Raw genomic sequence first — 26,478 nt, 5'->3', positions numbered from 1 at the left:
CCCGATGCTCTCTGCTCTATCGGCTCGCCTAGGTCTTCCTCCCATTTCTGATGCAACTTAGTCAGAGGAGGGAGCGTCTAATGCCGTTACCACATATTGACATCCTGCCAACGTCTGTGGTTCTATGTTTTCGTATCACTGCTGTGAGAGCAGTATGCAGCAGGAAATCCCCCCCAGGCATGTCATATCTCTCTCTAAAGTTGGTAAATGGGATCAGGGTGGCTTCGTCATATAAGTTTCCCATTGTGACACTCCTAACTCTCCCCAGGCCTCCAGCCTGCGCCAGTCTCCTCCATGAGGTAACACCTCGCAAATAATCAGTGGGATCTCCGGGGCATAGGGGCACTTAGTCTTAGACCTTCGTACGCTCCTGTTCCAACACTTTCACAGTGTTTCATGATCTGTGGTCATTTCTTGATCTTGAATAGGGAGTCTCAACAACACTCATGACAGCAGCCCCAGGCTTGGAGTTGTGTCCCCCTGTGGTACTGTCCCTCTTATTCTGTTTGCTGTCCACTTCGTAAGCCACTGTAATTGTGCTGCGAGGTAATAATACTCAAAATCAGGTACCGCCAGCCCTCCCTCTGCTCTTGGTCTCATAAGCGTGGTGAGTGCTACTCTTCGCCTACTCGTTCCCCATAGGAAAGCCGTCATCAGTGTCTTTAGTTGAGTAAACATTCGCGCCGGGATCCAAACTGGCAACACTCCAAAATAGTATAGAAGCCTTGGTAAAGTCACCATCTTCAAAAGGGCGACTCTGCCGGATACTGATATAGGAAGGGTGCCCCAGAAGTACAAGCTAGCTTTCACGCCCCTTAAGGCTCTCCCAACATTATCTTCCAATAGATCTCCTTGGGTGTGGTATATCTGAGTATCCAGATATGTTAAGCTCTGGTTCTCCCACTAGACGCCCTCCAACTCCTGTGGTCCTACCCTGCCTTCCTTGGTAGGGAAGAGGCATGATTTTGCTCAGTTCACCCTAAAGCCCGCCACCCTCTCCAATCTTTGTAGGAGTTCCTTAGCCACCCGAAGGGCTCATCCTGCATCTGCCAAGAACAACAGCAGGTCATCAGCATACAGTGCAATATGATGTGTTTGCCCTGTTACTTCTAGTCCTCGTAATGATTCCCTGTCCTGGCTCTGACCGCCAGCGGCTCCATGGCAAAAGCAAACAGCAGGGGTGACAGCAGACACCCCTGCTGTGTTCCCCTCCCTACTCGGCAAGCATCAGAGACTAGTCTGCCCAGCTTAACTCCTGCTGTGGAATCCTTATACAATAGTGTTGTCCACCCAACCAACTCAGGCCCCAATCTGAATTTCCCCATCACTTGAAATAGATAAATCCATTCAAGGCTATCGAAGACCTTTTCAATATCTAGTGCAAAGATGATCGCCTCATCTCTGCAAACGGAATTAGCCTTGAGGATATGCAGTAGACTTCTGACATTTAATGCCGTGTTTCTGGTGGGAATGAAGACGGCTTGGTCTTGATGTATAAGTGTTGTCATATGTGGGAAAAGGCGAGTGGCCAGAACTTTACTCAATATTTTATAGTCCAAGTTAAGCATAGAGAGCGGTCTATATGCCATTCTGTCGTTTGCTGGCTTTCCTGGCTTGAGCAGCAGAATAATAACCCCTTCTCTCGTTGAGCCAGGGAGTGTTCCCCCTTTCTTCGCTTGGTTATATACTTCTATAAGTCTGGGACACAACAGTTCGATATACGTGGAATAGAACTCTACATGGAGTCCATCTGTCCCTGACGTCTTATTCCTGGCCATGGCCTTATTGGCCCCCCTCACCTCACTCAGCTCTATGTCTCTTCCCAGGGTGTCTGCTACTTCCTCCGACACTTCCGGCAGCTCAATGTCACCTATAAATTTTACTAGTTCCTCATTTGAAGGGGACAGCCTACTTTCATATAAGTTTGTGTAATATTCTAGAAACAGGTCATTAATATCTTGTTGTCGGTGACGGATCTCTCCATCCTGCCCCTTCAGCTCTAGTATAACCATATCTCTCCTAGCCGGGTTAGCCAGCCAGGCCAGCAGAGCCCCAGATCTGTCCCTTTCAGCGTGAGCTTGAACCACTTAATTTTTATAGTCGATGCAACGCAGTCTCTCTACCTACTCAGCTACTGCTACTTTGGCTTTCAGGAGCTCCTCCTGCTTATCTCTCCTTTCTGGTCTTTCTTTCTCAAGGCCTCGAAGTCTCTGCTCAGCCGCCAGGGTGTCCCTCAAAAGCACCTTCCATACTCCCACCACCTCCAAGATGCAACGCCCTTATATTACGATCTAAAAAGCCTCCCACTGTACAAATTTGTTCGTCGCTGGGCCGTCACTCTCCTCAAAATATTGTCCGATAGCCATTCAGATTGCCGTTTGAAAGACTTGGTCAATGGGATTTTGGGCCTCCATCGAGACCAGACAATTCCAAGCAATAACAGGTTATGATCCGAGATTGTTCTGGCTAGGTATTCGCTTATCTATGCACATTCACGTACGTCAGGGGAACATAGTACGGAATCTAGTCTGACATGTTACTCGTGCAATGCCGAGTAAAAGGAATAATCTCTGTCCCCTTGATGTTACGCCCTCCTGGTGTCCACTACCCCCACTGCTGCTGCCAGTGCCTACGTGCTTCTGCTATTTTATGCATGGGAGAGTCTGGGAGAGGAGGGTGGGAGAAATCTAACCACACATCTGTAACACAATTAAAGTCCCCCCCCTAAAATTATTGAACTCGTCAGTGCCAGAGCCAACGCTCTGGAAGGATGAGTCAGAAATGAGGTTTGGTCTCTGTTTGGACCATAAATGCTACCCAATGTTACATCTTTACCATCTAGCCTTCCCGACAATATGACATACCTCCCTCCCATTTGGGTCAATTATTTGCCCTTTCCAACACATAGAAAAGCAGAGAGACCCTCTGGCACTATTTCGCTATTGTACCATGTCCGTTCCTTCTGTCTTTTCAGGTATTTGTACTATGTGTAGATTATTTCTACAAGATCTCCCCTCGCTGTCCTCTGTCCTTACTTCGAGAACTTTCACCTTGGCCGCTACCTCTCTGAGCGATTTCTGTAAGGCTGTTATTGTCATAGGGAGATCATTAAGTGTCTTTTCGGTGGTCGCCACTCTTTCTTTTAATATGTGGTGGTCATCTTTCAGTAGGTTCAGAGCTGTTACAATTGCATCTAGCTCTTCCGCAGATGCCGTAATGGCCTGCATGATGTCCATCAAGGTAGGCTGAGTAGCAGCGGTGTCCTTCCCCGATTCCATTCTTTCGAATTCATCATCCATCTGGGTTATGACTCCCCCCCCCCCATGCTGAGGGCAATATATCTTTTTCTCTTAGAAACGTTCCTCATCTCTCTCGATGGTTCTTTGCACCCACAGTGTGAATATTTACTGACAGCGCAGTTGGGTTTCAGGCAGCACCTGCAGCCCCTCCTTGCATCGACAGGCTGCTCTCTGCTTTTCCCCTTGACGCACCGCTGAACGTAGTCTTGTGGCCTACAACAGAGGCCTAATCTGGGTTTATGTCTCGTTGAGTTACTGACCTATGAAGCAGGATGCACTCTGATGGCTGCTCCACTCGCGTAAACCTGCTATCCTCTTCCAGCCTGTTCTATCTTTGCTGTGCTCCCTTGGCCACCTCCAAACCAGCGCTCCTCACCCTAGGCTTCGCAGATCTCGTAGCCGGCCACGAACTGCCCCCTATTCGCCTGTGCCTTTGTCTCCTGCCCACTCTTTGCTAATTTGTGCTGCAGAAGTTTGAAGCCACTCTTGCAGACCAATGCGGAAATCCGCTCACCTAGATCCTCCGTAATCTTATTGGCGCTTTAACTTAGAAATCCATGCTACCCTCTGGGCCTTCACTCCGCAGGCCTTGCAATCCCAGGCCCACTGCTGGCCCTTAAGCCGGTACATTTCGTTGGAGAACTGTACCAGAGGTTTCTCTCCCACTACCTGGATACTCTAATTTATAATACCAGCACTGGGGTCGCCAGGTCTCCATCGTCGGTGTTCACGGGGCTCCTGCCTACGTAAGTGCAGACCTGCCATTTTGCCATCTCTGGTGCAGGCTCTTCTGCCTCGCAGCAGTGCACACAGGTCCCTGTGGTGCCCTGCAGTGAGTTGCTCAACTCCGTGCCCATTCCTGTCGACGGTCGGCTCTTGGGGCACACCTCCGTTGTCACTGGGACTCTGTTCCTTGCCTCCGAAATGGCAGCCAACCCCTTTAGTTTTCTCCTCTTCTTTCAGGCTTCAGGGGTTTCAGCCTCTCTGCATCATGACCCCCATCTTGTTTTTCGTTGCGCGGTTCCCTTTTGAGTAAAGTCGGACAATTTCACATGTTTGAGCCGCTTCTATTTACCTTGCCCTGGGGACCTTCCGCCTCACTTTTTTCCTAAAATTAGCATCCCCAGGGCTCCGGATAGTTGCGATCGCGGGATATGTCAGCCGGAGCTCATGACTACATCGGCACCAGGCCATACCCCCGCAGCACCCTTGACTGATAACCGGAATTGAGCACCAGGTACTTGTGCAGCATGCTCAACCTGTGGTCAAACAGATATCATCCATGACATGCGGAGTGGACAATAGCGCTTTCCCCAGTGCTCCCATCCCTTCTTTCCTTAATTAGGCCCTTGTTTTGCTCCTGCCACAACCATGCCGCCTAAGCAAGGTGTGTTGACCAGGGACCGGATCAGGAGAGCAGTAGCATGAAAGCATCCTCCTAACCAATATGCTTGCACCCTTCCATTCTACGACCCGATCACAGTCAGTGAAACACCACCATGGTGCTGAATTTTGCACGACTGGGCGGCCAAGAACTAAGAATTGATACTCCAAGATTCCCCGAGGGATGAAACAACCAGGCACACGTCGGGGAGACACAAGGGTGCGACCATTAACAATGATGCTTCACAGTGAACAGCACCACTGCAGCCCACTAATGAATACTCTCCCGCCCCAAGGGCCTTACATTGTATTGTATATGCCCTGATTAACGGCTGTGGTTTATGGGTGAGGGGTATGGTGAGAAAGATAGTGTTTTGCCCCCAGATGCTGGATGTCACCACAGGCACATCAGGTTAAGTCTTAAGAATTTATTTGTGGGAACAACGACCACCGCTCCTCTACTGACATATGAGAGGCACTAACTGACAATTATAGAACCCCACACATAACTGCTATGTCAACACATAGAGATTCTTATACCGAACATCGAACAAGCATATGTAAGTACAACAGATAGCATGGCTGCGACCCCTAGCGTTAGAAAGAGAAGAACCATACTACCTTGGCAGGAATAAACCCTTTTGAACCCACAGGATGAAGACAAATGGGATGAATCCTCTACTAAGTGGGGTTGGAGAGTGGCAGAGCTGCGGTGCCAGCGCCAGAAAGATAGGAAGCCACTATTGAATATGTTTTGAAAAAAATACTGTACTTGAGAATAGTTCAGGAGCAATGGACATGAAAAAGAAATCAATATGAGCTGAAATTGTAGCCTTTCAGGACCAGATGGAAGGGATGGATGGAAGAGTGAATGTGATTGAAAATCGACTAGAGCAGTTGGTCACCTGGGACTTGGATATCTGCAAACTTAGAAAGAAAGTGACCAATCTGGAAGACAGAGCCTGGAGAGACAATGTTATATTCTGTGGTATCGCTAATAAATTGGAAAAGGATGTTGTGAAAGCCTTCTTGATAGAACTGCTACATTGTCTTTTGGCCTTTTCTAAAGCTATGCAACACCCAACAGGGACAAACCAATTTAAGCCTGCTTACTTTATCATGAACAAACTGACAGATATTACTAGTAACGTGTAAACATGGTCTGTATGACTTAGACAGGCAAAATATTCAAATAAAAGCTGACAAAGAAACAAACGTAAACTGGAAAGTCTTCCTTTCTTTGAGACCCAAACTTTGAAAATGGGGTATTAAGTATGGACTCTTGGAGTATACATAGATGTGGGTAATAATAGATGGAAAACTCAGGGACTTTAGAAAGCCATATAATTTAATGGGCTTCCTCGACAGCCTGGAGGACTCAAGCATGGAAACTACACCACCACCATGAGAAGACAAGACTTGTCACTGAGTAGATAGATACCGACATCGCCACGGTAGACTTCAGGATCAACTGTTCAGGAAGCAAGCTGAGAGCCAAAAGGTGATCAGGACTGTGGAAGAACAAATATTGTGACATATTCAGATCACAGTTGTGGGTATGACTGCAAATGGCGATAATATTCGGCAACCTCCCACTGGCTAATTAACCGGGGCAGATTACTGCACACTGACATGATCATGCTTGCTGCACCCTCTATTTTTTTTCTTGCCTTTCTCTTAGTCTTTTACACAGTTTTCTGTTTTTTCAATACCAGATTATTGTATCCATTACCATGCATGAATACCTCTCCTATCCCAATCACCAATCATAGCTATCACCAACACTCCGATCCGATTGTTGGAATTCTTTATAGCATTGGAGTGGCTGTTGCTGTGTTCGGGTAAGTAGGTGGTGAGAACGGTGTTCCAGTCCTTGTCAGCGATGATGCTGCCCCAGTTTCCAATCACACTTTCAATGCTAAGAACATTTCATAAAGACATCAAGACATTCATTTGGGACATCAGAAAGCTGAGTTTTTAAAGTCTCTTAACAAGCATTGTGGCCTAAGCCTCCCATCCATGAAACACTACCATACAGTCTTACAACTGTCACATTTAACCCATATGTGGTCACAATCCAAGGACCTTCCCTCCCCCACCCCTTTATGGGTTATCATTGAGCAAAAACTTACATCCAGTGCCCCAGGTTTACAATTAATATATAAACATAAGGTTCCTGCCTCTTTAATACCAACCCCTATAGTTCATTCTGTGGTGAAGTCCTGAACCCATGCCTTTACACTATTACAGACTGATGCTTGCCTATATATGCGCACATTCACATGGAATAATGCTCACATCTGTGTGGAGTTTGACTGGTTAACTGGAAAGTATGTAGGCCTGCAGGCATCCCTACTCTGGATCAACTATTGTCACAAGGTGAACTAAAATGCTTTGAGATGATACAAGAAGAATTCCATCTACCCAAAAAACAGAAATGGAAATACCTCCAACTACGACACTAACTTTGCCGTAGACTAGAGACACCACCCTGGTACATAAAGGACTCTACTATCTCAATATCTAAAACATTGGGGACAACATAAGGGAGAAATGGTGGGAACTCGCAATCTGCTGGTATATCATTGCACTCCAAAACCCAAATATCATGGAAATAGCTGAAAATTTTACAGACAACACCCAGACAGAGATTCTTGAAAATCGTAGCGAAGGAATCTGAAATTGAATTCTATTTGTTCAAATTGTTTCAGGATTGGTATAAGAACCCAGAAAATTACTAACATTATGCCTACTACACCACTCAAATTTCTGGAGGTATTAACAGTCAGGATGTGACACTAGCCATATTCTCCAAAACGGTTTGGATATACTTAGGTTATGGTCCTTGATAGGAAATACTCTAACCAAATCCCTAGATCTTTACTCACCCCTACCTCGACATCTGATCATGCTGCATGACACAATCGTCTTCCCTTCTATAACAAATCATAAATGACATTTACTATCCATGGCATCTTGCAACACCGGACATCCCTACATATCCCCACTCATGATGAATGCCTAATAGAAATGTACAAGGTGGCCTCCTATGAATGTCTTATACATAAAGTACAGTATAAGATAGAGGTTTATCTCCAGATTTAGTTGCTATTCATTGCTGTCGATGATTAGAGGGTATAGAATAAGTTAGTGCTCCTGAATCAAAATCGAAACCACAGTACATCCCATCAGTTACATTGCAACTGGACAAAGACAACATGCTTCTACCTGCTATTTCTTCCACCTCAATAAATGGCACACCACTCCATATATGACACTTCCCTTTTACCCCGTTCACCTTTTACTGCCTGTTAGACCTGGTCCTTTTTACAGGTTTATCCCCAAACTTTTTGCCTTTTGCCTATTTTTCTGGCCCGGTTTCTGTTGGCTATAGGATACTGGGCATTTTACCACTGTGGATCAGTGCTAGCATGCATATGCTCTGTGTAAATTATGATTGGTTATCCATGATTGGCATATTTGAATTACTGGTAAGTCCCTTGCAAAGTGTACTGAGTGTGCAAGGGCCTGTAAATAAAATGCTACGATTGGGCTTGAAGCACTGGTTGTGCCACCCACATGAGTAGCCCTGTAAATGTGTCTCAGAACTGCCATTGCAGTGTTACTGCCAGGATGACCTGGCAAGTGCACCCATTTGCCAGGCCCAAACCTTCCCTTTTCTTACATTTAAGGCACACCTAAGGTAGGCCCAAGGTACCCCCATGGACAGAGTGCAGTGTATGTAAAAGGTAGGATATGTGCTGGTGTATTTTATATATTTCCTGATAGTAAAATACTGTGCATTTCACAGTAGCGTCTGTAGGGAAAAGTGGCAGGGGGAGCTGGGGGGGATGGTGGGGGGTGAATAAAATAGAAAAGAAAAAATAAACTCACCTGCTTGTGGCACCGGTCACCAGCCACTGCCTTTCCTCCACATAGGAACCAGGATTAAGCTGTGGTTTGGCGCTCAGACGGGTATGGGAGCTTGGTCATGTTCTCCACCCAGTCTGTAATGCAGCCTGAGTGGAGAACATGCACCTTTGAGGTGCAGCCACCACTCCTCCCTGTGACGTGGGGGGCCCAGCCCCACCCCACCGCTTCAACTGCAAGCTCAGTACAAAAAATAGAATGATACTAACGGAGCATTATTATCATTCTATTTTTTGTATTGAGCTTGCAGTTGAAGCACTGGGGTGACGCTCCTCCGCCTTGGTGGAGGAGCCGCGGCTGGTATTTAAACTTTACATTATTGAAAGGCTATTTGTCCTTTAGGCTAACATGGGAGATGCCTTGTAGCATCTTACAACTTTAACTTGCCATTGGAACAATATAGAGAAATGGAGTTAAGGCTCCCTGAACTCAGAATTTAATTCATTCCAGCGCGTGGTGAGCACTGTATTTTGCTGGAAGACAAGTTAAGTGCACCCTGCTCTGGTGGACAGTGTCACCCTGCTCTGGTGGACAGCGAGGCCTCCCTGCAGCACTGTGCCATGAGTGTGCCCCCTCTCCCGTTTTGACGCATACCTCGGGGACCTAGAGGAAATTGAAACCAGCCTCAGGATGGGAGGCAAACCTTCGATGGAGGTCCCGTTCCCACAGCTCCGCCCTCATGTACCATAAAGCATACTCTAAGTGCACAGGCGTCCCTGTGCCCTGCGGGTTGACAATATTTACTGCATAAAAGGAAAAAGAAGCGCAGGTGCGCTGCATCTATGGTGATGCATGTACAAACCTTCACCCGCTAAATTCTTTAGGTACCTAATGATTTTTTGTCATTTGTGTCTTCCAGCGCATCAATGAAATCATCGAAGGATTCAATCTAGGTAGTCCATCTGTTGCCAATAATCTGCTTTTTGGCGGTATCGAAAGGAGGAGTTTGTTTTAGGAATGCAGCAGCATCATAACCTGTGGAACTCTCTTCTGTCTGGAGCGGAACTCACTCCAGCAGCATCTGCAACCCGCTTGGACCGGCACCTTCATCAAGGCCTAGCCGCATGCTAACATTTCAGTCTTTGCACTCGCTTTCTAGTTGTGAGGCACTGTCTTCTTCTTTGGTGGTGAGTAGCAGCTTTCCTTCTTGCACGAGTTCTTCACGCTTTGCATTGTACCTGGTTTCTACTGCCTTTAGCGTTTCTTTGCATCAGAAATATTTCCACTTTAAGCACTTTCATGCACTTGGCTATCACTGCCTTTAGCGCTTCTCTGTACCTGGTTGTCGCTGCCTTTAGCGTTGTTGTACTGTATGAATGATGGCTCTGTATTAGGCTGTGGCACAATAACTCTCTTGTCTTGACTTTACTAGCTGTAAGGCCCTCATTTTCTTCACAGGCCTTGCACTGATTGGAGTAGTGCTTTGACTTCACATATGCCACCCATCAATTTTCACTTCGACTGAGGCACACGTGGCACACACGAGTAGTCTGCTGGACCATTGCAAACTCTCCGGGAGAGCACTCTCAGTTCTTTGGGTTGCGGGGTCGCTGTAATCTCCTATCTCGTCGCCAGTTGTAGTATCCTCCCCAGCCCCGGTTCCTGCAAATTATCACACCACACACAGAGCTTGGTATTACAGGTCTTTATTCCTCAGCGTGTAACCGTTAACAGAGTATTCAACATCATGAATTCTACTACCCACGTAGTTACATCACTGTTCTACAGAACCCATCGGGAACCAAAACGGTCCCATCATCTCCAGCTCACAATACACTAGAAATAGCTGTTTGGGTGTTCAACTGTTCACCAGCGTCTCCTGTCATCAAAGTCAGAGAGCTTGTTGTCGCTCTGGATGAACTAAGTGGGTCAACAGTTGCCCCTTTCCATTTCCTTCTAGGTGCTGTTGTACTACATATTCCTAATAGCCGTGGAGGCTCAGCCTATTTTGCAGGTATCTATGCTTGTGTTTCATTTCTAAGTGACTGCTGAATCACTGCTGTACCCACTATCTGAATCTTTAACATCCGCATCCTATCGTCAGTTCTTGTTAAGTTGTTCTGCAGCGTTGCTTGCACACACAATGTGGTTTTAATACCCATCCCCCTTAACCTACATCTTAAAGGCCTTCCATTTCATCAGTGTGTCACCCACTGACCCCAATGCAATCTGAAGTTCTGATCAATTTTGCCAGCAATTGAGGTCCTGAACACCTGGTCTTCCTAGAATCAACGTTGAAGCCGCCATTTCGGTTTCCTGTGCAGCATCCCCTGGCACATGGTAAATAGCAAAGGGTTGTGGTCTGACAGGTTGCGGGCTAAGTATTCAGCACTTACTACCATTGATATTGAGAAATAGGAATATCATGTCAATGTGCATGTGCTGGTCATGAACGGAGGAAAAATTCAAGCATTCCTGATTTGTGGGATGTAACACCCTCCAGCTGTTCACTAATCAATCTGTTATCCAATCATTAGGTGTCTCTACTATCCTCACTTTTACTGCTCATGGGAAGGGATCTATCCCTGTTGGTGTTTACTACAGAGTTAATCACCACCAATACCACTGGTATGCGTGGATTCTTGGACAGGAGTCAATTAATCTCTTGTAGCATAACGGTTTGCACTGTGTTGGGGAGATATGATGTCAGTATTTGTAGTTCTCTGTCTTCTTAACACCTAGATATACACACATAACGTCCTTAGGAGTTATTTGATGGTGTAGCAGAAAGAGGACCCCGGATGGATCCACACCAAACGCCCCAGCAGTGCTTAATTTGTAAAAAAGTAAGGGGCATATTCTCAAGGAGCTATCTCCGAGTTAATGGCACTTTATCACAGCCAAAGTTGTGATAAACTTATCGGCCCATTCACAAGCTGGTGCTAACAGCCCATAGCACCAGTTTACCTGCGATAGCAGCCGCAAAAAACATCGCCACAGATGACCCCCGCAACTATCGGTAATGAGATGCAGAGTAGGCGTTCCCGTGCAAAAAGGCATGACAACACCACTCCGCAACATTCTCAATGACCAGCCAGATCGGCGATAAGATCACAAAACAGGCGATAAGGCACGTTAGCAGCAGGAAACTAACACTTGCTCTGACCTGGTGCAAAGTCAGACCACAGCCTGCACCACAAAATGGAGCCCAGCCCAGAGCCACACCTGAAGGGCAACAGATGCCATGGAGCCACTGATCATGCAGCTTGGAGCCCCAGCAGGGCCACAACACCCACCACCCCCACCCCCAGGATCTCCCCTCCTCTCCCGGCCAAAGACATGTCACATCAACTACACGGAATCGTGTACTAAATAATCCACCTGATGTCGCACAATCACATTTGGTGACATGCATGTGTCGTCACAAAAATGAGCATCACACATTCACCTTCGATGTACCAAATGAAAATGTATTCAAAGAAACACAGAACAGAAATGAAGACACATGGCGGCTCCTCTAGGGACAATCAATAGGTCACAGCCTGCAAGACAAAAATCATGATGAGAAGGTGTGTCTTGCGCACATCAAAGGACAGAGAGAGAGTGAAGGAGAATGATAAAGTGAGGGAGAGAGAGAAAGACAGACAGAGAGGGAGAGAGAGAAAGACAGACAGAGAGGGGGGTGAGAGAGATAGATGGACAGAGAGGGGGGAGAGAGATAGACGGACAGAGAGGGGAAGAGAGAGAGATAGACGGGCAGAGAGGGGGAGAGAGAGATAGACGGACAGAGACGGGGAGAGAGAGATAGACGGACAGAGAGGGGGACAGCTAGATGGACAGAGAGGGGGGAGAGAGATAGACGGACAGAGAGGGGGCGAGAGACACAGATAACAGAAGAGATGGACAGGGAGAGAGAGTGCTGACAATGCGCACCCAGGCCACACTGTTCACCTGCTGCCACCAGTGTGTCTCCAACCACGTGCCGGTATGTAGTCCAGTTCACCAGGTCAAACATCTGAAACAGATCCGTCATCTGAAACAGAGTCCAGATACATGAATGGCAATGTACATACAATTGCACAAGACGCCATCGCCTGTCCACCCCTGCGCACCCAGACAGATGCACCCCAGCCCCTCGCACCGCCCAGCTGTGCATGCCCGTCCCTGCGCACCCAGGCCTCACTGCTCACCTTCAGCCCTTGGCGTGTAGCGAGAAGGACCCCCCACGTGCCGCTGCAAGCCACATGCCCGGGCCCGCGGACATGGCACCCTCCACATCATACAGCCCCGCTCTGTAGGCCACCAGGTCTCACATTTGATTCTGGGTCTTGATTTCGCCATGGCAGAGGACATACCAGTGCACCCGGAATCATCGCAGGCTGCACACCCGCTCAGCCTTATAGGTTCCACTAACTATGTGATCCAGGAGGTGACGCCACGTGGGGGTAGGCCCCCGCTGTCCGCCGGCTCAGGCCTACACTGCAGTCCAGCAGGGCACACAAAACCTGAGCAATCCAGACCGCGGGGAGGGGCATCATCGCAGGCTGCATACCCGCTCAGCACTTCAGATGCCCCTACTTCAGTGCACCAAAAGTTACTGTCCCGTGGCAGTGTGCCTGTGCCGACCTCAGTGTATCCGGTGCCACCAAGTATGTGCCCCGCAAGTCATGGACCCTCTATGATTGGGTACCGTGGTGCGAACGCCATCATGTTACTCCTGGGCCAGCGGAATTCGATGTTGCAGGACCCTGGGCTCCCATGCCCACATGTACACCACACAGATACATCCAGAGAGAGGCTGGAAATGGCATCAAGCATGTGCGCTAGGCCCTATTGGCAGGGTCACATGTTCTGTGACGCGTGTGCTGGACGGGTGTGGTGTGGGTGTCTACCAGCCGTGAGGGAGTTGCTGTGGCATGCTGACAACTAGACCTGTGATCAGCAGATTACTACAGGGCAGACCTGGGACCTGTAGCGTTGCCGTCCCCCCCGTGAGCGTAAGCGGAGTGGGCTGGCCTGGTGTATGCCAGTCCAGCGTAAGAGTTTTAACAATGACCCCAGGGCTCTGTGCGTGGTTCCGTACGGGGCTGTACAAGGAAGTAAAAATGTGTGTGTCCCTGTTAATGCGTCGGCGCCACCCAGACAACATTCGGCAATGTGTCACCCTGTGACCCAAGACCAACGACATGAGCCACGAGGATGTAAGAGGAATTCACTGACCCTACATTCATCCATGCTCCCACACTTGAAAGACCATAGACACGAACCATCTGTGTGATTATGAATGTTTAATGCACATTCAGTGGAGTGTTGCATCTGGAGCAGTACAGGGCCGCGCAAACCCCACATGACGATGTTGGCCCATGGAGGGCCAGCCAGAGTCCTATGGGGAATGACAAGTCCAAAGGTAGAGGAAGTGTCCAGTCTGCTGTCTGATTGCTGTGTCATTGGCGATCAAACAGTATTTGGCAGTCCATGTCAAAGTCCAAGGTGAGTGTCGCAGAGTGTATCGGGGGACAGTGGAAGGTGATGATGCAGAGGGAAGAACCAAGCAGAAACAGGCCCTATGGCAGAGATGAATGCTACTGCGCCCTTCTTAACACAAAGCCAGATTCATCCGTATCTTCATCCTCTGCTGTTTCATGTGCCTCACGTGTGGGTGGCGGTGCCGTTACTCCAGCACTGTGTGTCAGTGTCACCTCAGGGGGTGGAGATGTGGATGTAGTGGTAGCAGCAGCATTCATCAGCACCAGGCCTTGTGGTAGCAATGCCATGATGATGGTCTTAAGGTCATTGAGGGACCCAGCTACCACTCGCTCGAGTGTAGCCATGGCAGCCACACTTTCCGCATTCGTCCGCTCCATGCTCTCTATTAACCCCTTCAGCGCGGCGGGAATTCCCCCGCGGTGCTGAAGGGTTCGAGCGCGGGCGGGGCCATGACGGAACGGTTCCGTCATGAGCACAGCGCAACCGATGCTCATGACGGAACCGTTCCGTCATGGGCATGGAAGGGGTTAACCTCCGCATGTTTCCCAACTCCCGTGTGACATCACAAGAGCCACTCTGACTCAACAGTTGTTCTATTCTCTGAGTCAGGGCTTCAGCGATGTCAGCCATGGTTCTTTGGAGAGCATGGAGCGGACTCTGGGTGTCCGTCAGGGACCGTGAGTGTCCCTGATGGGACTTAGACACCCACGTATGGCATCTAGTTTGTCTGCCATGCGGTCGAAACCCACCCGCACCTGTTCAGCCAGCTGCTCCTGCCATCTCAACACACGGCGTTGGAAGGCCATGTGTTCGTCATGAGGGTCCTGGGAGGCAGCTGTGGTGGTGGGTAGTGCCTGCTGTGTGGTCTGTGCAGGGGGTGGGTTCTCCTCATAGCAGCTGGGCTGCCCAGCTGCTGGAAGTGGAATGTGGAGGCTGTCCACAAGCAGTTGGGGGGTGTCGGAGTCGAATCTGTGGTGGTCCTCATCGTCATCAGAGAATAGAGGTTGGGACTGCTCAGCAGGAGGTGTTGATTCTCCCTCTGCAATGTGAAGGGGAGATGCAGTTTAACAATGTGTTCAAATGTATGTTGACGCATTGCACATATTAACATACAGATAGCATGACTGTGTACATCGTGGCTGATTGGGAGGAGCTGCATATTTGATGTGGGGCAATGGACATTTCGACAATAGACGTGTGTGTATTTGTACTTGTACGTTATCAACTCACATTTCCCTGCAATGCCAATTGTGATTGGCCAGAGTCTACACCCAGTTGGCACCAGTTGTGTCCTGTGTTCTGTTGTGGACGTGTTGCGGTTTGTGCCACATCGTTTTCAATGTTGATGTGCTCTGCATGTGATGTGTGTGTGCCGCATTTTGGGAGAGTCGCCCCTGCAGCTCTGATTTTGCTGCCCCTTATCCCTTTCATGCGGTGTGCCTTTGACTTCTGTGCTTATGCAGAGCTGAGATGTTGCATACTTGTGTACATTGGTCTCTTGGTGGGAGTTGGGGTCTGGGGCATGGTTTGTCCGCAGATGTGCTATGCTTACTTGTGCATGTGTGCCACTGTGCCCATCTCTTCCCGTCTCCGGTCGTTACTCACCCTGTTGCTGTTGTGTCCGGTCCTGTTGAGCAGTGTCCGGGCCCCCAACTCCTGCCACCATCTCCCCACTGATGACTGTGGACACCATTTCCTCCATCTCGTCCAGCTCCTCCTGTGGCGCAGGACTCCCACCTCTAGTCTGCATTGCTGCCTTCCGGTTGTCGGCGACTTTCTGCTTGGTTTTGTGCTTGACATCATTCCAGAGCCTCTTGACCTCTTCCATTGTCCTCTTCAGCAGTCCCACTGCATTAACCTTGTCCATGATGGACTGCCATAGTCCATTTTTGGTTGCCAATGACACAGTGGAGGTGACGAACAGTTGTTGATGGTGTTCTACCACCTTTTCTTCCTACTCTTCTTCTCCTTGGCCTTCCCTGACCCCGAGGTCCCAGGCAGGTCCTCCCTGGGGCTTGTGGGGTTCTGGTTCTCCTCCGTACTTGCTCTGGCGACATCCATTGTGCTTCGCTGTTGTTTGGCATTTGTTTGTCTGGTCTTTTTTGGCTTTTATGGTGATTTTCACACCTGACGCGTGTGAATTGCAGGCCTGTTGCTGGTTTTCGCTGATTTTTGTATCGCGATTGGCCTCATCGCAGCTTTTTTCACGTTGTTGTTTTGCATTTTTGCGGCGTGGCGTTGATTTTAACGCAGCCATTTGACGCGTTATCTGGTGACTATCACAAGGTACCGCCGTGTAGTGAATACTTAGTTAACACGGCGTAATTTTCCCGTGATGGATTGCGATGTCGAGAGTTGTGTTAAGTTGCTTTTGCGGTAGTTATCACACGTTCTTGAGAATATACCCCTAAGGGTGGGGGCTCCTGTCAAGAGGCCACCGCAGCCTGCACCACACAATGCCCGTCATTCTGCAAATGATAGTAACAACACAACTACTAACCATCATACTCCTACAAGTGTGACAATTCAGACCTTTCCAGGCCCCCAAAGCTATAAGAATAGCTTGGGAGGCAGTAATAGTAATTTTTTATGTACATTGAATTCATAATTAACTTGGTTTTTTTTACAAATAATTTTGTATTACTATTTGTAATGTGAGAAATTATGTAAGACAAATAATTATGCAGCATATCAAAAATGAAAACACCATAAACAGATTCCACTAATATTCTTTGAATGAATAAGGTATGAAAGCAAAAGTATTTTCTTATACAGAGAAGGAGGTAACTTTTATTTGCTTCTCTCTTTTCCATGTCTTGTGCCAGTTCTGTAAGACAGAATTTGTTTCATCATGTGCTTTGCTAAATGAAAACGTCATCCATATGCTTTTAGGTGTTTTTTCTTCAGAAACTAAAGACTAATGTTTTAGCTATGCTTGAATTTAGACTTTAGTGGATTTTGTTTCTTTCTACATCGTCCGAGCTTTCTGTGGCTGGCATCCATTGTGTGGAATTGGAGAGTTGTCAGTGATAGAGATTACTTTCAATCCTCCCATAGTCAAGACCTTGATGGCAGCCATTCAACCAGGCCATAGACCCTGCACAACAACTCGAATGTGGCACATGCCCTTACCAGAGGCTTTTGATGCTGTGGATATACCAGTGGTTTGTGCTGCAATAGCTATGCTCCTCTTGTCATTCTTGAATCCCTCTGTGACACAGGAGGTGGCTCATTTTCAGGGGACGTGACTTCAATGTGCGTGTTGATATATGTTGCATTGATATGAGCTGTTTCTTCAAACTTCTTTCCTCCTCATCTTAAGTGTAGTAATGAACTTCAAGTAGACTTATTAAGTTGTAGTTGCAAGTTGTGAAGATCATGTAGAGCAGCCCCACCAGGAGCAGTCTGCCTGCTGCTCAGCACATACTTAAACTGTCACAGTTCAGTTCCCAGGCACCCAAACATTTCATCTATCACCACCACACCAATATTCCACGCAGCACACTCACACTGGCTGAGCAGCTAGGGAGAAAGTAACAAGATAATTACAATACAGATTACTACATATCTTCCCTCCTTCCACAATACAAAAATGAAACAGCAAACTTGAATAAGGTTCTAACAGAAGAATCCAAGAAAGAGAATTAAGCTTCAGTACTGAAAATGCAAGAAGGAATAGAACTCAAAAATTAAAGAATCACAGCATAGAAACAATAAAAAACAACCGTGAGCATGTAAGAAAATACACAGAAGATACACAAGAAAATATACAAGAGAAAATGAAGTAGATTTTATAGAAGGAAGTACAAGAACAAGAAGAAAATGCATAGAAAAATATTCATGAAGAATAAAGAATCATAGAGGCGATGCATGGATAAAAAATGCAGGATAATATAATACATCACACATTCACACATCCTCTTCCTATATAAATTTATAGAAAGCATAGTGGAAATGGGTGAAGGACACCTGAAAGAATGTCCCCCAAAACACGGGTGAGTGGATAAACCTGAAACAACAGGGGACACCCAACAACATTCTATGTATAAGAGTTTAGGGGAAAAATGAAAAGAAGGTTGACTCCTACCCATACAGCCGCTATGACCTAGGAGCAGAAAACGTGTGTGGCACATGGTGACGTTCGTACACACCGTACAACAAACATGCAGCACAGGTTGACTTACACACCGTTTAACAAACAAATGTATACTTGTAGCACAGGGTCACTTACACACCATACAACTAGTGTGCAGCACAAGGTGACTTACACACCGTTTAACAAATAGATATAAACGGGTAGCAGAGGGTGACTTACACACCGTACAACAAACGTGCAGCACAAGGTGAATTACACACAGTTTAACAAACAAATGTATATGTGTAGCACAGGGTGATTTATACACCATACATATCCCTCAAGGAAGGGTATGCAAATAGATTTGCATAAATGGGTCTATTACCCATAGAGCACCCACTATGTAGGGGTCTACAGTGTAAATTGTAGAAATAAGACTAACACCCATTTCCACCTCAGAAATAAAGAGGTGTAGCGTCAACATAACCATGGGTGAATAACACGCACTGAGACAAACCTTGTGCGAAGGTGAGAAACAACTAAACCAAAGGAATGAAGAACTCAACTCTAAAGAACAATCGAGGTGATTAGTTACAATGTTAATAGTATATCATCACAACACCTATGGGCACTGAATAAAACAACACATAGTGAAATGGCCCGCACATGAATAAAAACAGTGAAGAGTAAGCTGAAAAACGTATCTACCATACTGTATGCATGTCAATCAAAAAACAGAATAACATAAATTATACATTCTACACGTCCAGAGGCTAGGATACAGAGCAGGAATGCATGTCCTAGCTAGACACTTAAATAAATGAGCCTACATCAGCCAAAACGCTACCCCGTTGAGCGACTTCTCATCCGTGTAAAGTTACACTGGCCAAAAACCATGTCTTGTGAGCACCTCAAAAGAAAGTTCAGAGAAACGTCTTCATCCCAGGTGAGGCATAGAGTTGTAATCCCATCCTTGTTGCCAAAAATGTGTAATAATGAAGCCTAGTAGCCGTGATGTACTTTAAGTAGATTTATTAAGTTGTAGTTACAAGATGTGAAGATCTTGTTGAGCAGCCCCGCCAGGAGCAGTCTGCCTGATGCTCAGCCCATACTTCAATTGTCACACTTCAGTTTCCAGGCACCCAAACATTCCATCTATCATCACCACACCAACATTCCACGCAGCACATTCATACTGGCTGAGCAGCTAGGGAGAAAGATAATTACAATACAGCTTACTACATTAAGCTGCTATTTTCTCTTGACATTGGTGGGAAGAGGCGGAAATCTCTTGAACTTTGGATTTCTGTGACTTCAGCAGTCCTATTAGCATTCTCAGTTGATCCCTGCAGCTTTTGTATGCCTGTGTGCACAACTCGGCACAAAGCAACCTCTAAAGCCCATATGCTGTTGGTGGAATTTGCAGGGTAAAGAAACTTTCTGCATGTAGCAGCAATGAGGGACTTTATGACCTACAAACCCTATAATCCATATTTGTGAAGCGCAAACATGGCACCCTTAATTTTTCACTACCCTGGGGGTGGTTGGGGAGATTAAGTGAGCTATTGCCCAGAGTCCCAAGGTGCTGAGCTGAGCTGCTGCCGGCGCTGGGGAACAAACCATGTGCCCCATGCTCTGGAGGCAGCCACTCCGGCTGCTGCGCCACACCTCTCCCTGTGTAGTATTCATGAGATGCTTCTCTTGCTTCGCTAGGCAGCCTACAAGACCAACAAGCACCAGTGTTGACAATTAAGTGCCAGTGTTAAGCACCAGAAACCACCGGCTCAAATTAAGCAGTACTCCCCAGGGAAGAGCAGAGGAAAAACAAAGCAAACAGGTGCCCCTGCCATTTATTCTGTCATTTTTCCCTTCCGTGGCAGTGGGGTGTGTTTCTTGCAATAGGACAAAGTTTACCCCGCCCTTCTCTTCAAATATGTATGTACCTCGTGGCTCCTGACCACATTACCCACATCACAAGAGAGAGTATTGTGCTGATTTATCAGTGCCCATTTTAAGTAAATCCACCTATTCTATTTTGTCTAATCAAGTTTTTTAGTAGCTTTCCCATTTTGATGCTCAAGTGTGCTATATGCTACCGGCTTCTGACTGATGAGCTGCAGCACTCCCCTGTTCAAGCTTGCTTATGTGCATATTCTCTGTGATCCCTTTTGCTAATGTGAATGTGGCAGGACCAGAACTTTGCCAGTACCTAACGTTCCTCCTTTCTCTCCGACTTTGCACCACCAGTGTGTAGTCTGGAAATATTTATACTTTTTGATTGTCAACGGCGAAGTGTTGTTGGGTCCTGGCTTCCATTACGATCATATCAAAGTTGTTGTAGTGTAACTACTTGACTACTGCTGCCACGGGTCAGGACCCTGTATTCTCACTCTACAGATAAGAAAGGAGACAACTTTTGTTGAGTGACCAGGCCCTTCTGTCAGCCCTCTAAATAATCACACATGTTCAGCCCACTGCTCCCTCAGGCAAAACTACAATATGAATGTTACTCCACTGGCATATCTCTCACCATCTTCATCCCTTTCCTCAATTAATTTCCATGAGGTTTTGCATTTTTTAGATTTAATGTCAAAGTCTGTGGTTGGATCTCCAAGATTTTCTGTTTTATTTGGGCACTCTTCCTGCCAATTTCCATTGACTGTCCTTCAGAAGACCCAGGTCAATCGCCACTGCATCGATTTTACCTTTGAGGGTTTCCCAAAAAGTGCCTTTTGCTTCAAAGATGGCATTCAATTTACTCTGCATTTTGTCTGTGATGACCTGCGAATAAGGATCATCAGCCATCACAGGTGCCTGTGGTGGTGAAGCCTCTTGTCGAGCTTCTAAGGTCGGCTTCTGGGACTTAAGTCATCTCATCTACTCTGTGGGACCTTTTTCTCCTGAACACATATGTGCAGCTCAACAAGACACTGAGTTTGTCTCTTCACTGTTCAACGCTCCCTAAGGATATCATGGGCTAAGACCTGGGGATATAGATATAATTAGTATCCCCCGTATGGTGCGGGGTCCACAGTGCACACTAGCGGGCTGGGCCCAGGCACAGGCTTGGGTAGCCTGTTTATAGCTCAGAGATAATGTGGGGACCAAAACACCCTAGGCCTGCGAGGTCTGCTGACCGCAAAAGCAGTGTCTGTATATTTCTGTTCCTGGGCTCATACTTACTGCATTTCCAGATGTGAAAATGTATGCAATGCAATGTTTATATTACAAATGCCAATAAAAAGAGTTTTCAAAAATCATGGGCTAAGACCTACTGCACTAGCCCACTACTCACTTAACAAAGACATCCGTGTCTACAAAGCAGACACAAAGACAGCCAATTTAAACTCAGCACCCAAGGTATTTCCCCCATCGTCACATAGAGTGAGTTTCTCCTTAATCCACATAAAGTTTCCACTCCATATTGTCAAGATCAAGTCCCCTTATCATCTCAACATGTCCAAGGGTCTGATCGCCGGCGTGGCTAGCAACATGGCCGAGTAGGACATGAGCTCCTCCGCTCCGGCTACCGGCAGTGATCCGACTTTCATAACGGCGACCCGGAGTCCCAACGACGGCACCTGGCTGCTCTCCTGAGGCTCCTGCATCCCCTAGCTGAGATTAGGTGCCCAACGGGGTCATGAACGACCCGCTTTAATAGAGGAACGCGGCGGAGACACAGCCCAGGCGCGCAACCCAAGATGGCGCCAGCTCCGCGTCCCTGAGATCGGCGCTGCGGAAGCGAGCCTGGCGAGTCCTGCTGCGGGGGAGCCTGGAACACGGCTGCCCGCTCTGGGAATCTGGACCAGTGCGGGCTGCGGAGGCGGACTCCAGCCTCGGCGAGACCCGAAGGAGGCAGCGGGACCCCGAGGACTGGACGGAGTGAGAGCTGGAGAGTACGGCATGAGCGCCGGGGCCCGTGGGATCGAGCGGGCCCCCGACCCACGCTGGCGCATTGAGAACGCTGGGCTGCCCCCGTTGACCGGCGTGGGTTAAGAGTGGTCCGCCTGGACTGCGGCTTGGGGGAGGAGAGCGCCCCCCCCTCGGGGTATGCAACGACGGCTGAGGCTGGGTGGTGGAGCCCTCAGCGATACTTCACCCATCTGGCTGAGGGTGAGCTGCCTGCCCGCTGGTCCCGGACTGGACGCGACATCTGGGCCCCCCCCTACCGGTGGCGCCACAGGGAACTGCTGCGGGTTGAGGCCCGGCACTGCCACAGCGGTAGCGTGAGGAAAGAGGTCAGCGGGCCTGGGAGGCAGGAGTCTGCGCAGGGGGCATCCCAGGACGGAGGAAGTACGGCGGCACCGCAGAGGGCAATCTCCTGGGACAGAAGGTCAGTGGGGGTCCCCCGTACCCCGGGGACCGGTGACATCCTGAATCCTGGTAAGACGACTGGTGGGACCCCCTCCTTCCCCCCCACCCTGCGTCGGTGGGTGGCTGAGTGCTGCAACAGGAGACCTGGTTGTCTGCGTTGGACGGGGGCTGGAGCGAGCCACATCGGCCCCAGACTGGTGTATGAGACCTGGGGGATGTGAAAGTGGGGTGTGCTGCGGACTCGGACGACGCAGCCTGGTGACAAGGCGAGAGGAGACTGACGGCGAGGGCACCAAGACCCCTGTGCGACGGCGGTCCGGTATAAAGAAAGAGCAGGGAAGGTACAATGGCAACGCAGCCCACAATGGGCAGGAAAACCCTGGACCCCAGGCCCCCAAAACAGGGCACACTAGACAGGTATGCAATGGCCCCTCCGGCGGTGGAGTCGGAACCGAGTGGGACAACATCGGACACAGCCCTCTTAATGAATGCCATAAAAGCGTTCCGTGAGGCCCTTGAAAACAAAATCGGGGAGGTGGGGACGGAGGTGACACTCCTGCAACAGGATTTCCGCAATTTAGCTGAACGCGTCACGAATACAGAGACCAGGATAGGGGGAGGCGGAGGACACTGTGCAGGTCCTGAAGAAAGACCTAGTGGATCTCACAGCCTCTCATAAGCAACTCCTATGGAAGGTGGACAATGCCGAAAATAGGGCAAGATGTAACAACCTCCGTTTTGTAGGCTTTAGGGAAGGAATTGAGGGACCAAATATGGCGGAGTTTCTTCACTCATGGCTGTTACGCACATTCCCAAAAGATAAATTCTCCACTTGCTTTGTAATTGAGAGGGCGCATAGAGCACTGATGGCGAGACCGCCAGTTGGGGCACGGCCGAGGCCAGTCATTGCTCGCTTCCTGAACTTTTTGGACCGCGACATGATACTACGAGAAGCTCGGAAACTTGGGGTCATCCGACACGAGAACGCGCATATTATGATTTTCCCGGATTACAGCCAGGAGGTACAAAAGCAACGGCGGTTCTTTGACTCAGTTAAAGCCAAGCTGAGAGCACTTCAAATACAATATATGCTGTTATTCCGCTCAAAGCTGAAAGTGATTTACAAGGAAAAGTCCTATTTTTTTAATTCCCCAGAAGAGGCCTGGCAGTGGCTGGAGGAATTCTTGGGGTGCGCTAGTTGTGGGGTTGGGGAAGGGCGGGATGGTTCAGAGGGTGGGGGGGGTTTGAGGTTCTGGTTCTTGTTTCTAAGCATGCCGCAGATGGAAAGGTCCACAACACTTATAGGCCCTACACAGGGGACCTGCCGGGACATGTCCTGACCCAGTTTGATGTCTTCTGAAAGGATGGGCGACCCCGGGACAGGGGAACAAGATGATAGATCGGTCAAAATCCTCACCTGGAATGTAAATGGACTGGGTACAAAGATAAAGAGGGGACTGGTCATGGCCTTAGTTAAACGGAGGGCCCCTGATATAGTACTGCTGCAGGAAACACATCTACAGGGGACACAATGCAGATTCTTGGCTAGAGGGGCGTACAAGGTACTGGCACATGCAGGGTACACGTCAGGATCCAGAGGGGTGGCCATGCTAGTGAGGAAATCCCCCCCTTTCATAGTTACAGACACCTGGTCGGACCCACAAGGTACATATGTCGGAGTGACGGGGACATGGAGACGCCAGAAGATGACGGTGGTGTCAGTGTATGCGCCCCCTAGGCTACAGGTAAGAACCCTTGCACGGGTGACTGACATCATTCTGAACACGCCGGACTCACAGCACGTGGTGGGTGGAGATTTTAACGTCGTGATGCACCCCACATTGGACAGGTCCGGGGAACGACTAGCCCCCTCGGTGCACTCCCCTCTAGCACGATTTATTGATACGGTAGGGCTGATGGACGACTGGAGATGGCTTCACCCAGAGACTAGGGTGTACTCTTATTTCTCAGGGGCGCACAAGGTGTACTCCAGATTGGATTACGTCTTCCTACCCCGCCATGCGCTGGACGTGATGAGCCGAGCGGAATTCCTAGCACGTGGCATATCAGACCACTCGCCGCTGTTGGTGATGTTGGGACTGAGACTCGGGGCAAAGGCTGGGAGGTGGAGACTGGCTGCATGGGATCTACAGAATAAGGACCTGTTACGGGGATTCAGGGCGGACGTGAAAGTCTATCTGGCAGACAATTTGGGCTCCGTGGAGTCGGGAGCAACGATCTGGGAGGCCATGAAGGCGGTCCTCCGCGATAAAATACAAAATAGGTTAGCTGAGGACAGGAGAAGTCAACAGGGGGGTATTAGGGACATGCGTATTCTGGAACTGGAACAGCAACATGTCATGGGCGGAGGGGGGCACCCGCGCTCCGCCGAGTGCTGGACGCCCAGAAGCCGTATAAGGACATGACGAGTAACGAGGCCAGGACGCAGGCACTGGCAACTCAGCATAGATTATACGACATGGGGGATAAATCAGGGAAACTGCTGGCATGGCTGAGTCGCAGAGAACAGGAGGCGAGGTGGGTTGATCAGGTGATGGGTGCAGACGGCCGGCCTAGTAGAACCAACGCTCAGATAGCGCAGACATTTGCAGATTATTATGAGGAATTTTATGGGGCTAGAGACCTAGGCACGACGGCCGAGATCAGTCAGTATTTAGAGGAGGTTGAGACCCCCAGTCTAGACGTGGAGGAGCGAGAGAGCCTGGAGGCAGAGATTACTGCAGCAGAGGTACGGGAAGCGATTGCTAAGCTGTGCCCGGGGAAATCTTCTGGCCCCAACGGGTTCCCAGCGGAATTCTTTAAAAGAACGGCGGACCTCCTCACCACGCATATATTGGCGCTATTCAACGGGGCGTTGGAGGAAGGGATGCTCCCGCCAGATCTCCGCATGGCTACGATAGTACCTATCTATAAGCAGGGCAAACCGTCGGAGGTGTGCTCATCATACCGTCCTATATCGTTATTGAATGTAGAGGTGAAACTCTTAGCGACGATCCTGGCCCTCCGACTTCGAAAGGTGGTTTCAGGCCTGATTCATTTAGATCAAACGGGTTTTTTGCCAGATAGGGCGACTAGACACAACCTGCGGAGGACACACAACTGGTTGATGGAGGTGTGTGCGCGTGAGGAGCCCCATGTGTTTCTCTCCCTAGACGCTGAAAAAGCGGTTGACGCGGTGCATTGGCCCTTCCTAGATAGCGTGCTGATAAAGTTTGGATTTGGTCCGAAGTTTATGAAGTGGATTACACTTCTTTACACGGACCCACGAGCGAGGGTTAAAGTTAATGGTTTCCTTTCTAAGGACTTCCCCATACAAAGAGGGACCCGTCAGGGATGTCCCCTATCTCCGCTACTATTCGCCCTCACCATAGAAGTGCTGGCATGTGAAATACGGCAGGATAGTCAGATAGCTGGGTTTAAAATTCACCAAGGTGAGGGATATGAAGAGAAGATCTCGCTGTACGCGGATGACATCCTGCTGTATGTTACATCTCCAGAGGTCTCGATACCGCGCCTATTTTCTCTGCTAGACCACTATGGGTCACGCTCAGGCTATACTATAAATTGGCATAAATCGGTCCTGTACAATCCCGGGGAGGGAGACCTGGGGCGGACTATACCCGAGGCATTACGGGTCACAACTGAAGGGTTTGTATATTTAGGAATTTACATAACAAGTTGTAGTTCTGTCTCATATACGAAAAACATCCAACGGGTTCTACTGAACTTTAAGGAGGATGTGTGCAGATGGAAGACCCTCCCACTCACAATGCTAGGGTGGGCGGCGATGTATAAAATGATAACTCTACTGCGGTTCCTCTATGCACTACAAAACGAGTATTTCCCCCTGTCGCGTCAGGTGTTTCAAGAAATAAATGAGGGCCTAAGAGGGTTGCTTTGGTTGGGGAAACAGCCTAGGATAGCGCTGGAGACCCTACAGATAAACCAGTATAATGGAGGGATTTCGCTCCCCAACGTGGAGGCATACTACCGGGCGGAACATCTCGCACCAATAAATGACTGGTTACA

The 26,478-nt window shown here is 48.6% G+C and overlaps 1 protein-coding gene and 1 pseudogene across 1 annotated transcript in view; both read right to left on the bottom strand.

Annotated features, from left to right (window-relative positions):
• LOC146864077 (UDP-glycosyltransferase 3A1-like) overlaps positions 1–26,478 on the bottom strand; it is a 549,505-nt gene that overhangs the window by 488,333 nt on the left and 34,694 nt on the right. The window lies entirely within an intron of this gene.
• Positions 17,008–20,919, bottom strand: LOC146864078 (small ribosomal subunit protein uS11m-like; annotated as a pseudogene).

The sequence above is a fragment of the Triturus cristatus genome, chromosome 2_1 (assembly GCF_964204655.1).
Source record: "Triturus cristatus chromosome 2_1, aTriCri1.1, whole genome shotgun sequence".
NCBI classification, from domain to species: domain Eukaryota; kingdom Metazoa; phylum Chordata; class Amphibia; order Caudata; family Salamandridae; genus Triturus; species Triturus cristatus.
Note: the sequence above shows the minus strand (reverse complement) of the source record. Positions and strands in the feature narration are given on the sequence as shown.